We start from the raw sequence: 13,278 nt of genomic DNA on the forward strand, positions 1-13,278 counted from the left end.
CCACTCTGACCTCATCCACGTGACGATCGCCACCTGATTCATAGGAGCCTGTTGATTCAAGCCAGTACCCCAAAGCTACGTGCCGTCTCATGAGACAACAAGTCCACTTGGGGGTGCCCACACTCCCTGTGAATTGTCATCAGATTCTTAGAGATGTCTGTGTCATGTCCCTGCCCCGCCTCCCAGCCCATGGACCCCTAGAACTTCTGATCATAGCTCAGCCATCAGTCAAAGTTTCTAGAGAACCAGGGACATGATTTGCTCTGTGATTTTGATTTATGCTAAGGGTTAAGCAAAGACAGAAAAGGAGGACAGAGGGACCCGAGCAATATATTCAAGTGATACACTAAAAACAAGTCCGAAAAGAAGCTGTAGGAGGAAGTTTGTGGGGCTTATAAGCAAAATGAATGCTTTATATAATTTCATAGCCATGTGAGAAGTGTCATTTTAAGGCAAGCTGTTTTATGCTGTATGTGTATGATTACAAATACAAACTACATATCGAATGTATGTCTTTGAGACCTATAATCTATTAATATGAGATGCTGAAACGATTTGGGGTCCTCGCTGAATTTGTCATCAGAGAGAAACAAAGTGGACAGAAGGTACAGGCTGGTTGCTCAAAGATGCAGGTAAATGTCATTGTCCAGAGTGCTGACATATCTCACCTGGACCACTTACTTAGCTCCCAGTTGGACTTGCCTCTCTTTTTCTCTAACCCATTCTCTCCAGGGCCTTGAGAGAAATCTTGGTGAAAATACTTCTGTGGCTCCTCTGTGTCCCTGGAATAAAGACCACACTTTTAATATATCATTTAGGACTCTCTGAAATTTGGCCCTAACATACCTTTCTAATCCTATCACCCACCATGTCACCAGACACCAAATATTCCCCAAATATGTGTCAGGATCCACCTAAGACTCTCTTGTTCATGAAATCTTTCAACCATGGTGCACTTTCCTACAGAAATCGGCTTTAAAGCAGAATTCTGTAAGGGCAGGTTGTATCTTCCAAAGATGGCCACCCCTAGATACGTATCCTGCTCTATATGCTCTTCTTACTGTGTGGCTGACGTCCGTCCCATTGAGATGTGGGTCTGTGTTCATTCCCCTTAAGTCTGGGCATAGGCTTGTGACCACCTTGGTCAATGGAGTACAGTGGAAGCAAAGCTGTGTGACTTCCAGGCTAGATCGTAACAAGGACAGAGCTTCTGTTTGGTTCCCTCTTGTGGGATGCTTGCCCTTGGATCCCAGCTGCCATATTGTGAGGAAGCCCAGGGCACACAGAGAGGCCATGGGTGGAGGTTCTAACCAACAGTCCCAGTCAGGCCCTCAGCTGGCAGCCAGCATTAATTGTCACACGAGCGAGTGACCAAGCCCTCAGATGATTCCAGCTTTCACCCCAAAAACCTTCCAGCTGAGGTTCCAGTCCTTGTGGAGCGGAGATAAATCTGTGTTCCTTCTGTGACCCACATGTCTGACCCACCGAAACTGTGAGAGATAATTAAAAATAATGGTTGCTTTAAGTCACTAAGGTTTGGGTTAATTTGATATGTGGCCATAACTAACTAATACAGTGCAGTTTACTGGGTTTTACCCATACCAGGTAACAGATTTTGGTTGTTGGTAGTTAGTATCCAATGCAGAAATTTTTTTGTGAAGGTACCACCAAAGGCCTTGGAATTATGGATTTTATAGGAAAAAAAGAGAATATTTGAATCTTAAGAATTAAAGGTGTGTGTGTGTGTGTGTGTTTGTGTGTTCAGTGTTTTAAGCACAAGTACATATAACAGAATACAAATGCTGGTCAGCAGAGTTCTGCTTACAGCCGTCAGTTCCTCTTCACTAAGCCATGGTGAGGAGCTTTAGTCACTCAGGTGCTGGGGAGAAAGTCACGCTTAGGTTTACATTCCTGCTATTTGCACCTGAGCTGCTCCTCTATGGTGTCCTTGCGATTCTTTCTCCAGGCTGTTTGTTGTGGCATTGGTTGCCTCTTGTTTAAGGATCCCATTACTGTTTTCAGACCTGTCTCCATGCCCGCAAGGATGATTGCTCAACTTGGCTTCAACTTCCAAAGCTTCATCCATTGATTTGCTCTGTTAGAGATCTGACTCATTCTTAATGTCTACATAGTGCCATTGTACAGATGTTCCAATGATTTGTTGATGTTGTTGTTATCTAATTCCTAGGTTGATTTGCAGTGATTTTCATCAACAAATGCAAATACGCCATGGTTTTGCAATATCCCACGGGCAGCCAATGTTCACTTGTACCGTTGCTGTCTTTTCTTGCTTTTGTCTCTATTTCTCTGTCCGAGGGTCACTGGTGACATGCAGACATGCCCCATGTGCTTCTTGCTAAGTGCCCTAATTAATGCTGTGGTTAACGGGGACGGAAACAATCATGGTTAAAACAGACTGGGAGAATATTTGAAGACCAGTGAATCTTCATTGCATAGCTGAGAGTCAGCTGTTGTCTGCTTCAGGGACCCGATTCTCAGGCAACCAACTCTTGATTGCATTATGAATACAAATATTCGTGGTGGAGGATAGGAGGAAACATAATCTAAATAGAATGACTTTATTCTCATACATATTTTAATTATGCTGAAATAAGGAGGGATCTAGTTTGGGGAGATTTCAATTACTTTAGGGCAAAAAAGTGAAACTTACTGTGGAGACCTGACTTTGCAGGAGCCAGCAGCCTGGCCAGCTTGCCTGTCCTGCTTCCTGCCGGCCCTTCAGCCCACATTCTCAGGAGGCTGCAGCATGGTCACCAAGTGGAATAAGAAAGCACAGCAGAACCGGCTCCTGGCTGGACGTCGGTCTTATTTTCCAGGCTAATAGCTTTTCCAGGCAGAAAGCTTCGTGGTGGTTTGGCTCTGACGTTCTTCCTGCTGCAGTACTGAACAGCAGCTGAGAGCCTGGGCCCTGGGGTCCCCCAGACCTAAGTCCAAATCCCACTCGCTTGCTGTACGTGGACAAGTCACCGAACCTTCTAAGCCTCTGATTCCTCTCCCTCTCTCTCTCAGATGAGGATGATTATACCAGCCTCACGGGACACTGGTGAGGACTGAATGAGGTCATGCTGATAAAATGTGTAGCAGAGAGCCTGGCACATGGTACACCCTCAAGAAATACTAATCCTTGGCTATCAGAGCTGTAACGGACTATTCTTTTCAAATTTCTCCTATTACAAGGGAGGCAACTGAAGACCAGAAAGGTGAGATGACTTGCTCAAGGTCACATAACTAGCTAGAGTAGAATCTAGTAATCAGAACCAGAGCTTACCTAAACCCCATACATAAAATGGATACAAATGAGGAGACAAATATGTATCAGTGAAAGCACTTAAAAACTTTTTTTAACGTGGCAAAGTATACATAACATGAAATTTACCATTTTAACCCTTTGTGAGTATAAAGTCCTGTGGCATTAAGTACAAGCACACTGTTGGGCAACCACCCCGCGCCCTTCCATCTCCAGAGCCTTTTCTGTCTTCCCAAACTGAAACTCTGCACCCATTAAACAACTGTTGATTTCCTTTTTAAATAAGTTATATACATATTATTTTAAATTACGTTTTTTGTTTGTTTTGTTTTTTGTTTTTTTACCCCTGCTGTATCAAATTCTCATTTCATAGCACACCTGCCCACTGGTTCATGTAAGGTCCATTAATGTACTTTTGAGTCAGAAAAAAAATATTTTGAATTGGGAAAATAAACTTCCAGGGTATCCTAGCATATAGTTATGACTTAAAAATCTCACAAGTTCCTCCTCTTCACCTTCAGCTATTATGCTTTCTGCTTCCCGCTCCCTGCCCCCGGGTTGCACGTGCTCTGCTCCGGGGGCAGGAGACGAGCCCTAAACTCTCTAGGGTTCCACTCTTTACAGTGTGTATTCTCACTCCAGCCACTGCCCTCCCTCCTCTCCAGGATGTTTCAGGCACTGTGGTCCCTTATCTAGAGTGTTCCGCACTGATGCCAAAGTAGTGATTAAGGGAAGCAAGGAATGTGCGCTCTCTTCCCAGGAAAGGGCTGAATCCTACACAACACATAGAGGAAAATAACAGCCTCCAACCAGCAATAGCAACTCCCACAGAGGAAAGCAATCGGGATGCAGTGACCGCCCAACTGTTAAAGCTAAATCTTTACTTCTCAAAACCAAACTCCTGCCACTGGCTGCGCTCCTGGGAAACCAAAGCTGCAAAGGCTGAAGGGTCTGTTTATGTGAAATATGTTGTTCCCCTGCCGGCGCGCTCCCTCCCTCCCTCCCTAGACTGGGTTCATATCAGGCCTGACACCTTCAAAGCGGATGTTGATCCTGACCAACAATGTCCCAGTGGCCATTTTGGACACCTCCCTGTATGTCACTGGGGTCCGGAGTGGGAAGGTTGTTCAGAGGTTGAGAGCTAAAGGAAACAGAAGGTTGAGGTGCTCAAACTGGCAATGCATCCCAGCAGCATAAACCAACACAGTGCAAGTGATCAGAGCAAACAATTATCACAGCAAAAGACACTCAGTCTATTTGCCCACAGCTGTGATTCGCAGCTGCTGGGACCAGAGGCTTCCATGGGATCAGGCCGAGGGACCTCTGAGAATGACTCAGCCTGGGCTCCTCCTGCCGCCCCAAGGTGCCACTGCAGGCTCAGCTGGTGGAATGTTCAAGAAGGCTTCGTGCCTTTTCTCAACAACCAGGACTGAGTTTCATCGTAAATCTTCGAGCCATGCTCTTCGGTTCCTCTCTTTGGAATTGTTAGTGCTTCTTAATCACTCTTCCCCTTTAAATCTCAATTACTCATTTAACAAAGCCCTGAATTCTGTCATGATAATATTAATAAGAACAATAACCTAATGATGAGCACTGACTTTGCGCCAGCATTGTATTAAGCACATTACATTCCCCACACATTTTATCTTCACAACAACCCTGTGAAACAATTAGTGTCATTATGGTACCATATGGAAACCGATGCATTGTGATCATAAGCGATTTGCAGGGTCGCAGAAGCAGGAAGCAGAGAGCTGGACACAAGGCCAGGCTTCTCCAGGTCTGCCACTCTTTCTGGACCCATGTGCCTGAGAAGGGCATTTCCAGGCAGTGTGCACTGGTTACATTGGTCATGTCGGCAAAGTTCTACAAGACATTGAAAACTAGATTTTTATGTTGGGAGTAAATATCATTACCAAGACTTTAAATATGAGCCAATAAGATGTATAATTGCTCTAGTAGCCAAAAACTGTCATACTAATAAAAAGCCTGACTAAAAAAAAATTGTGCTAAAACACACATAACATTTAGTACTTTAACCATTTTAAAGTGTGCAATTCAATGGTATTAATTACATGCACAGTGTTGGGTAACCATCACCACTATCTAATTCCAAGCATTTTTATCACCCAAACAGAAACTCTACCAATGAAGTAACAACCTCCAGCCCCTGTTAACCTCCAATCCGCTTTTTGTCTCTATGCATTTGCCTACTCTAGATATTTCATATAAGTGGAATCATATACTATTGTCCTATTACATCTGGCTTATTTCACTCAGCATGTTGTTTTCAAGGTCCAGCCATGTTGTAGCACATGTCAAAATTTCATCCATTTGTATGTATATTCTGCATTTTGTTTATCCATTTATTTGTTGGGTCATTTCCACCTTTTGGCTATTGCTACGAACTTGGTGTACATTTTAATTTTTTTGGCCACACCGTGTGGCTTGCAGGATTTTAGTTCCCTGACCAGGGATTGAACTCATGCCCCCAGCAGTAGAAGCTTGGAGTCCTAACCACTGGACCACCAAATTCCCCATGGTGTACATGTTTGAGTTCCTGTTTTCAATTCTTTGGGCACATACGTAGGAATGGAATCGCTGAGTCATATGTTAATTCTATATTTAACTTTACAAGGAATTTTCTTTTTTTTTTTTTGCTATGGACATAAATAGGTTTAAAAAAGTGATATGCTGCAACTGCACAGAGTAAATTTCCTTGCTATGATTAAAAACCAAACAAAACAATCCCATTTGTGGTTTAGAATGGCAAGAATATTCTTGACTATATATATATATATTTTTAAATATATATATATTTTTAAAATTAATTAATTAATTTCTTTTTGGCTGTGTTGGGTCTTCGTTTCTGTGCGAGGGCTTTCTCTAGTTGCGGCAAGCGGGGGCCACTCCTCATCGCGGTGCGCGGGCCTCTCACCATCGCGGCCTCTCTTGTTGCGGAGCACAGGCTCCAGACGCACAGGCTCAGCAGTTGTGGCTCACAGGCCTAGTCGCTCCACGGCATGCGGGATCCTCCCAGACCAGGGCTCAAACCCACGCTCCCTGCACCGACAGACAGATTCTCAACCACTGCGCCACCAGGGAAGCCCTTGACAATATATTTTTAATTAACACAAAGTTAAGATGTGAGTGGATTGTTACAAAGACTGTGTTTAAAATTCAGCCTTATTAGAAATCTGTGGTTGTATTCTAAGGATAGAGTCTCTCCGCTCTAGAGGTGGTATTTGAAAGACAGGCGGGAAGAACTGACCCTGCCTCCCTAGCAATTTTGTAGGGAGATGCTAGGCCCGGGGAGAGGCTTCAGCCTGGGAGGCCAGGGGCCTGGCCAAGGGAGGACACAGTTCTGAGCAGGTGGAAGGAAGGGGCACTTCTGAGACCCTGACTCGGGTGCAGGCTGGCGGGGAGCAGGAACACTGGCTTCTGTCTGAAGTTACTCCTTGACCACCCAAAGGCTGCAAGCGAATTAAAGATGAAAGTTCACGGAGGTTCCTTAAAAAACTAAAAATAGAACTACCATATGACCCAGCCATCCCACTCCTAGGCATATACCCAGAGAAAACCATAATTTGAAAAGATACATGCACCCCAATGTTCACTGCAGCATTATTTCCAATAGCCAGGACATGGAATCAACCTAAATGTCCATCAACAGAGGAATGAGCAAAGAAGATGTGGTACATATATACAATGGAATATTACTCAGCTCTAAAAAAAGAACAAAATCATGCCATTTGCAGCAACATGGATGGACCTAGAGACTGTCATACTGAGTGAAGTAAGTCAGACACAGAAAGACAAATATCATATGATGTCACTTATATGTGGAATCTAAAAAAAGAGTACAAATGAACTTATTTACAAAACAGAAGTAGAGTCACAGATGTAGAAAACAAACTTATGGTTACCAGGGGATGGGGGGGAGGGATAAATTGGAAGATTAGGATTGACACATACACACTGCTATATATAAAATAGATAACTAACAAGGACCTACTGTATAGCATAGGGAACTCTACTCAATACTCTGTAATGGCCTATATGGGGAAAGAATCTAAAAAAAGAGTGGATATATGTATATGTATAACTGATTCACTTTGCTGTACACCTGAAACTAATACAACATTGTAAATCAACTGTACTCCAATAAAAATTAAAAAAAAAAAAAAAAAAAAAAAAAAGGGACTTCCCTGGTGGCGCAGTGGTTAAGAATCCGCCTGCCAATGCAGGGGACATGGGTTCAAGCCCTGGTCTGGGAAGATCCCACATGCTGCAGAGCAACTAAGCCCGTGCACCACAACTACTGAGCCTGCGTGCTGCACCTACTGAAGCCCGTGAGCCTAGAGCCCGTGCTCTGCAACAAGAGAAGCCACCGCAGTGAGAAGCCTGTGCACCGCAACGAAGAGTAGTCCCCGCTCGCCGCAACAAGAGAAAGGCCACACACAGCAACAAAGACCCAACACAGCCAAAAATAAAATAAATAAATAAATAAATAAATATATTAAAAAAAAAAAGATGACAGTTCACAGCTGCTGGTGATCTGGAGTTTGAGAAAGCAGTGTTGTTGGGAAAACCCTGGATTCCACTGCTGAAGGCAACTAAGAGCTGTCTTGGCAAAACCACCTGATGGGTTCTCAAGCTCCTTTGCTGCCTCTGAAGTATCACGGCAGAGCTTTGTTCTTTCCTCAGTTCAAAGCACTTTTTCTGCCTGTGATGCCTCAGTGTGTAGGTGGGGGGCCGAGTCTCTGGGGACACAGCTGTAACTGTGGCCATTCTGATGCCTCACTGTCGGCCTGCACAGCCCTAACCAGGTCACGCGAAAACGACACACCCTCAGCAGATGGGTAATAAAGTGACAGTGGATTAAATTCATTCATAAAGCGCACCAGCGAGTGCCTTTTCTCTCCAGTCCTTTTCTCAGGGCGCCTTGGGTGGCAGACAAGGACCAGATTGTTCTAGAGGGGCTGTCTCAGGGGAGGGCATCATCAGCTTTCCTGGGAGCCCAGGCCGGGCCCTCCCGTTGGTCCTCGTCTGCGGGCTTCACATCTAAAAGGTGAGGACTCTGAGGGAGCAGGCAGGACTCTTTCCTCAGGGGTCAGCTCTCTGTGGGAGTTTTTTGCCCTCAGAGGTCCTGGCGGCACCTGCACTCACAGCTTGGGGCAACCCCTGGTAGGGACCCCAGAGCCGGCAGGCACTTCGCAGGGCTCCCTCCAACTCCCTTTTCCCACCATCCGGACTCCAGCACGTTACTAGATTCTACCCCAGGCTCGCAAGCCTCAACCTAGATACGGTACAGCTGATCCTAGAACAATGATGCAGGGGCGGGGGGTGGCTAAGTGTGCTGACCCTCCGCGCAGTTGAAATTCCCATATAATTTACATGGCCCTTCACATACATGGTCCCTTCGAATCTGGTTCTGCATCCATGGATTCAACCAACCTCTGATCAGGTAGTACTGTAGTATTTACTACTGAAAAAAATCCATGTATAAGTGGACCCTCATAGTTCAAACCCATGTTGTTCAAGGGTCAACTGTACTTGAGCAGACGGAGGAAGTCTTTAAGGAGAAAGTCTTATTCCTTTAACTTCATGAATTATTCTCTCTGCATTACTGTTGACCCCTGGACACGCTTCAGTCAATGTGAGGTGACGTATCCATCCTTCACTGCCATTTTCTACCAACCTCCAAGGCAAGCCTGCCATCTTCCCAATGGAGCCTGACTCAGGGGTTCTTCTCTTTGTCCTGTTTCCCGCTGCCATCTTGGGCAATTGTAATGTCCATGTTGATAATGAATTGGTTAATTCATTCATTCAACAACAACAAAAATTTTGAGCAGCTCCTGCTATGGGCTACTAAGCAGTGATAAAATAAACTACAAAATGGAGACCAGACTTGAAAAGTCCCTGAACAGATAAAACCAGTTAAGCCATGTAAGGAAAAACTAATTTAGCTTATCCTGCAACACAAGTGACATTAGCTTGGGTTGCTTCTTGTAAATGCCTTTGAAAATCATAAATGAAACTTAGACTGTTTTCCAAAATTGGCATAAGATAAACATTTTACCCAATCCCCATTATTAGGAAAAACTTCAATGCTATAACCAACCACTGTAAAAAATAAACAGCCTCCAAATTCTCACGATATAAGCTGTCCTATATAACACTTACTTCTGAGCTTCATTCCACTATTGTTTTGAAAGCTCCCAGTTCGTTAACTGTTCTTATGTGCACAATAAACTCTTACTAATTACCATTTTATTGAGCTGATGGTTTGAATTTAGCTGTTTCTGGATTTTTAAAAAATTTCTATATTTGGTTGCGTTGGGTCTTAGTTGTGGCATGGGGGCTCCTTAGTCGCAGCTGGTGGGCTCCTCAGTTGCGGCCTGCGAACTCTTAGTTGTGGCCTGCCTGTGGGATCCAGTTCCCAGACCAGGGATTGAACCCGGGCCCCCTGCATTGGGAGTGCGGAGTCTTAACCACTGTGCCACCAGGGAAGTCCCGTTTCTGGATTTTTGACAGCAGAAAGAGAAATACTACTATCAGTAATAATGATCAGGAATCGTCCGTTTGTTGTGCATTACATTTTGCAGTGTAGTTGCCTACCCGTGCTGTGTGAAGTCCTTATCTATCCTGGCTGTGTCTGCCTAGAGTCTGGCCTTGGTACCAAGCACAGGGTAAGAATTTAACACTGAAAAATGTTTGTTAAGTTTAATCGAATACCCTATAAAAGATGCTATTCATCTCTAGGTACAGTGATTCAGAGACAATTATGTAAGACCACGGAATTTTTTTTTTTTAATAAATTTATTTATTTATTTTTGGCTGCGTTGGGTCTTTGTTGCTGCGCGCGGGCTTTCTCTAGTTGCGGAGAGCGGGGGATACTCTTCTTTGCGGTGCGCACGGGCTTCTCATTGCGGTGGCTTCTCTTGTTGCAGAGCACAGGCTCTAGGCGCCCGGGCTCAGTAGTTGTGGCTCTCAGGCTCTAGAGCACAGGCTCAGTAGTTGTGGTGCACGGGCTTAGTTGCTCCGCGGCATGTGGGATCTTCCCGGACCAGGGCTCGAACCCGTGTCCCCTGCATTGGCAGGCAGATTCTTAATCACTGCACCACCAGGGAAGTCCCAAGACCACAGAATTTTAAACACGATTATCCTAAAAATATCTGGGTGGAAATATTACCAATTTCGCCATTAATTTCTCTGTTTTGATCCCATAACTCAGGTCTAGGACCAGAGTCAGTGCCCGTGATGTCTCTTTGCAGTCTGTGCGGGATTGGTAGGTTTGCCCTGCGCTTCCATCCTCAGTGTAGGAGCTCTGGTCACAGGGTGTAGAGAGAGCTTTGCCTCCTAGGACGACACTTGCCCGCTTTGGTCACACTGAGGGGAAAGCCCTGGTGTGGAGAGGTTGGTGGCCATGTGAGCTAGGGCACAAGCTCCGTGGTAAAGTTACTGTCTTCTTACACACATTGGAGACAGCCTCTCTGGCACTTAACTCGATAGACCCTGGCCTTTACTCACTTATCTCCTATGTCTGTTGTTATCCAGGTGGCTGTGAGCCTTCATCTAGACTGTTCCTCATCCGCCCCACAGGGCTGGTCTCCTTCACCCTCAGTCCTCACGGGACAGTTGACGCGGCTCAAGTCTGGGACCTGCCAGCAACCGTCAGGTGTCTGCATGGATGAGGGACATTTGCTCAAATCCCTGCTCCTGCTTCAGAATCTGCTAGGAACTGAATTTTTCATGCTTGATTTCTCCTTTAGGAATGATCAATACCGCCAGCTAATTTGGGGCTTTCATTCTCAGGTTGCTTGCCGACTTCGTTAGGGTTTGAATGCAATTTCTCTATCATTTACCTTCCTGTGTTTGCACCGGAACACGCCGTGGTGGCGAACAGGAGCCTTTTGTGGGGGACAGCATCACATTTTTTTACCCTTAAAACCTGTGTGTTCTCACTAGCTGCTTTGAACCCTCTGAATCTTTTTTAAGTGTTTTGAGTCACCACGTCTACAAACCAGCTTCTATAAACGTTAAAAAATTTTTTTTAATTATTTATTTATTTTTGGCCATGCTGCACAGCTTGCGGGATGTTAGTTCCCCAACCAGGGATTGAACCCGCGCCCTTGGTGGTGAAGGCACGGAGTCCTAACCACTGGACGGCCAGGGAATTCCCAAACCCTCTGAATTTTTTAAAATAGGGGAGTCCCAAACCATTTGCCAGGTAACACATTCTTGCTCCCAAATCAGTTGCTACTCTCTGGAGGAGAGCGCTGCTTCTAAGAGCATTTTTACCCCTAGCTCACTCTGCAGAGAAGGGGGCCAGTCCTGGGGTGGAAGGCTGCAGATGGAATGTTATTTCCATGCGCTGTGTCCTGAGGTTCCAGGAGGACCTCAAATATCTCATATAGTGTGTACTTTCTTTTTTTCATGTTGGCCGGGGTTCCATCTGTCACTTTTGCCTCGCTGAGCTCAGATTTGTCAGAAACCAGAACCCACCACAGATTCATCTTATTTTCCCTCCTCAGCCCTCACCACTCCCCCTTCCTCTCCGGCAAGGCTCAGCCCTCCTCTTCTTCAAGCCAGCTCCCATCTCGCTGGCTGTTGCCAGTTGAGTCCCAAATCACTCATCACTCTACAACTATGGCTTCCCACCTCCCCTGGCTTCTCTCCTCCCTAATTATTTAGCACTTAAGTGGATTTTTCTGTTCATCTGTAGTTTGTTGTGGATGTTTCTGTTTCTGTCACTTCTGTTCACACATATTTACAGTTAGTTCAATTATCTGTTCTAATGGCTATCGAGGTGGCATGAATAATTTAAAAATAATTTACATTTGGCTTTGGAATGCCTTTCTGTACTCCCATTTGAGTTTGGGGATGTCTGATATTCTGGGAATTCACATTTCAAACTCAGTAATGAAGCCACAGTAGAAAATGGCTTGGAAGGAGTTGGGGTGTTATTCAGCATCTTTTCCCCTGGCCCCTGAAGCATCCTTTGGTTCCCAGCTCCGTGATGAAGTTGGAAAGCATCACTTCTCATATAGTTGACTAACTCTGGTCCCAGGAGAGCCTTTCCAGTCCCTTCGGGGTGTCTGTCTCAGTTGTTTGTCTGGTACACGTTGTCTCTATCAAGGGGGAAGGTACTCGGTAGGCTGGCTTGGAGGAACACTATCAGGGCTCATGTAATTATCTGGGGAAGAAAAATTCCTTAATTGTAAGACTTTGCCAAGCGAACATTCATTCAATGTGTCTGCTCAGTGCACACACAAATGTTAACCAGTCTGATTACTTTGAAAAATTGTCTTTGCAATCCTTATTGTAAAATACGTAAGCATCATGATCTATGACCGAACATATTAACTGGCTTTAAGCTAGCAGGGTCCTTTCACATAAACAGAGATGCCCACACAGGCTTGAGTAAACAGATGACATTCACCGTGGTGAGCCCGGGCAAAGGTTTGTGGCCCTGACCACACCACGAGAAATATTTAAGTTTAGCGGATTTGTTACATAAACACTCTAACCTCAGACTCAGTCTGGGCAATTCCATTGCCCTCCCAAAACAGAGGAGACAAGGGCTGTTTTCAGAACAAACCTGCCTTGAGTCTCATTCTAATCGTGGGATGAAATATGATTGACAACGTATCTGAAAGGTTGTATTTTTTTAAAGCATTTCAGGAGACTTAAATACAAACCTAGGGTGCTAAAGAGAAGGGAAGCCTTGCCACGGAGTGTGAGTTTATGAAAAACTCAAAAGCATGGGTATAAACTCCCTCTGGCAGACGGGTGGAAAGCCATACCCCAATGCCTCCAGGATCCTCCCAGTGGCTTCTGGGACCATTTTACCAGCACCCCTCCCCGACCTTGATCATCCTCGTTAATCCACAGAGCTGAGTGTGAGGCCTTGCCTGGGTAGGCACTCAACCCATACTGGATTATTAGACACGAGTCTGGGATGAGAGATCCTGAACTTGACTAGCCTCATATATTTCTTCGTTGTC

Source organism: Balaenoptera acutorostrata, chromosome 14, assembly GCF_949987535.1.
Source record: "Balaenoptera acutorostrata chromosome 14, mBalAcu1.1, whole genome shotgun sequence".
Lineage (NCBI taxonomy): Eukaryota > Metazoa > Chordata > Mammalia > Artiodactyla > Balaenopteridae > Balaenoptera > Balaenoptera acutorostrata.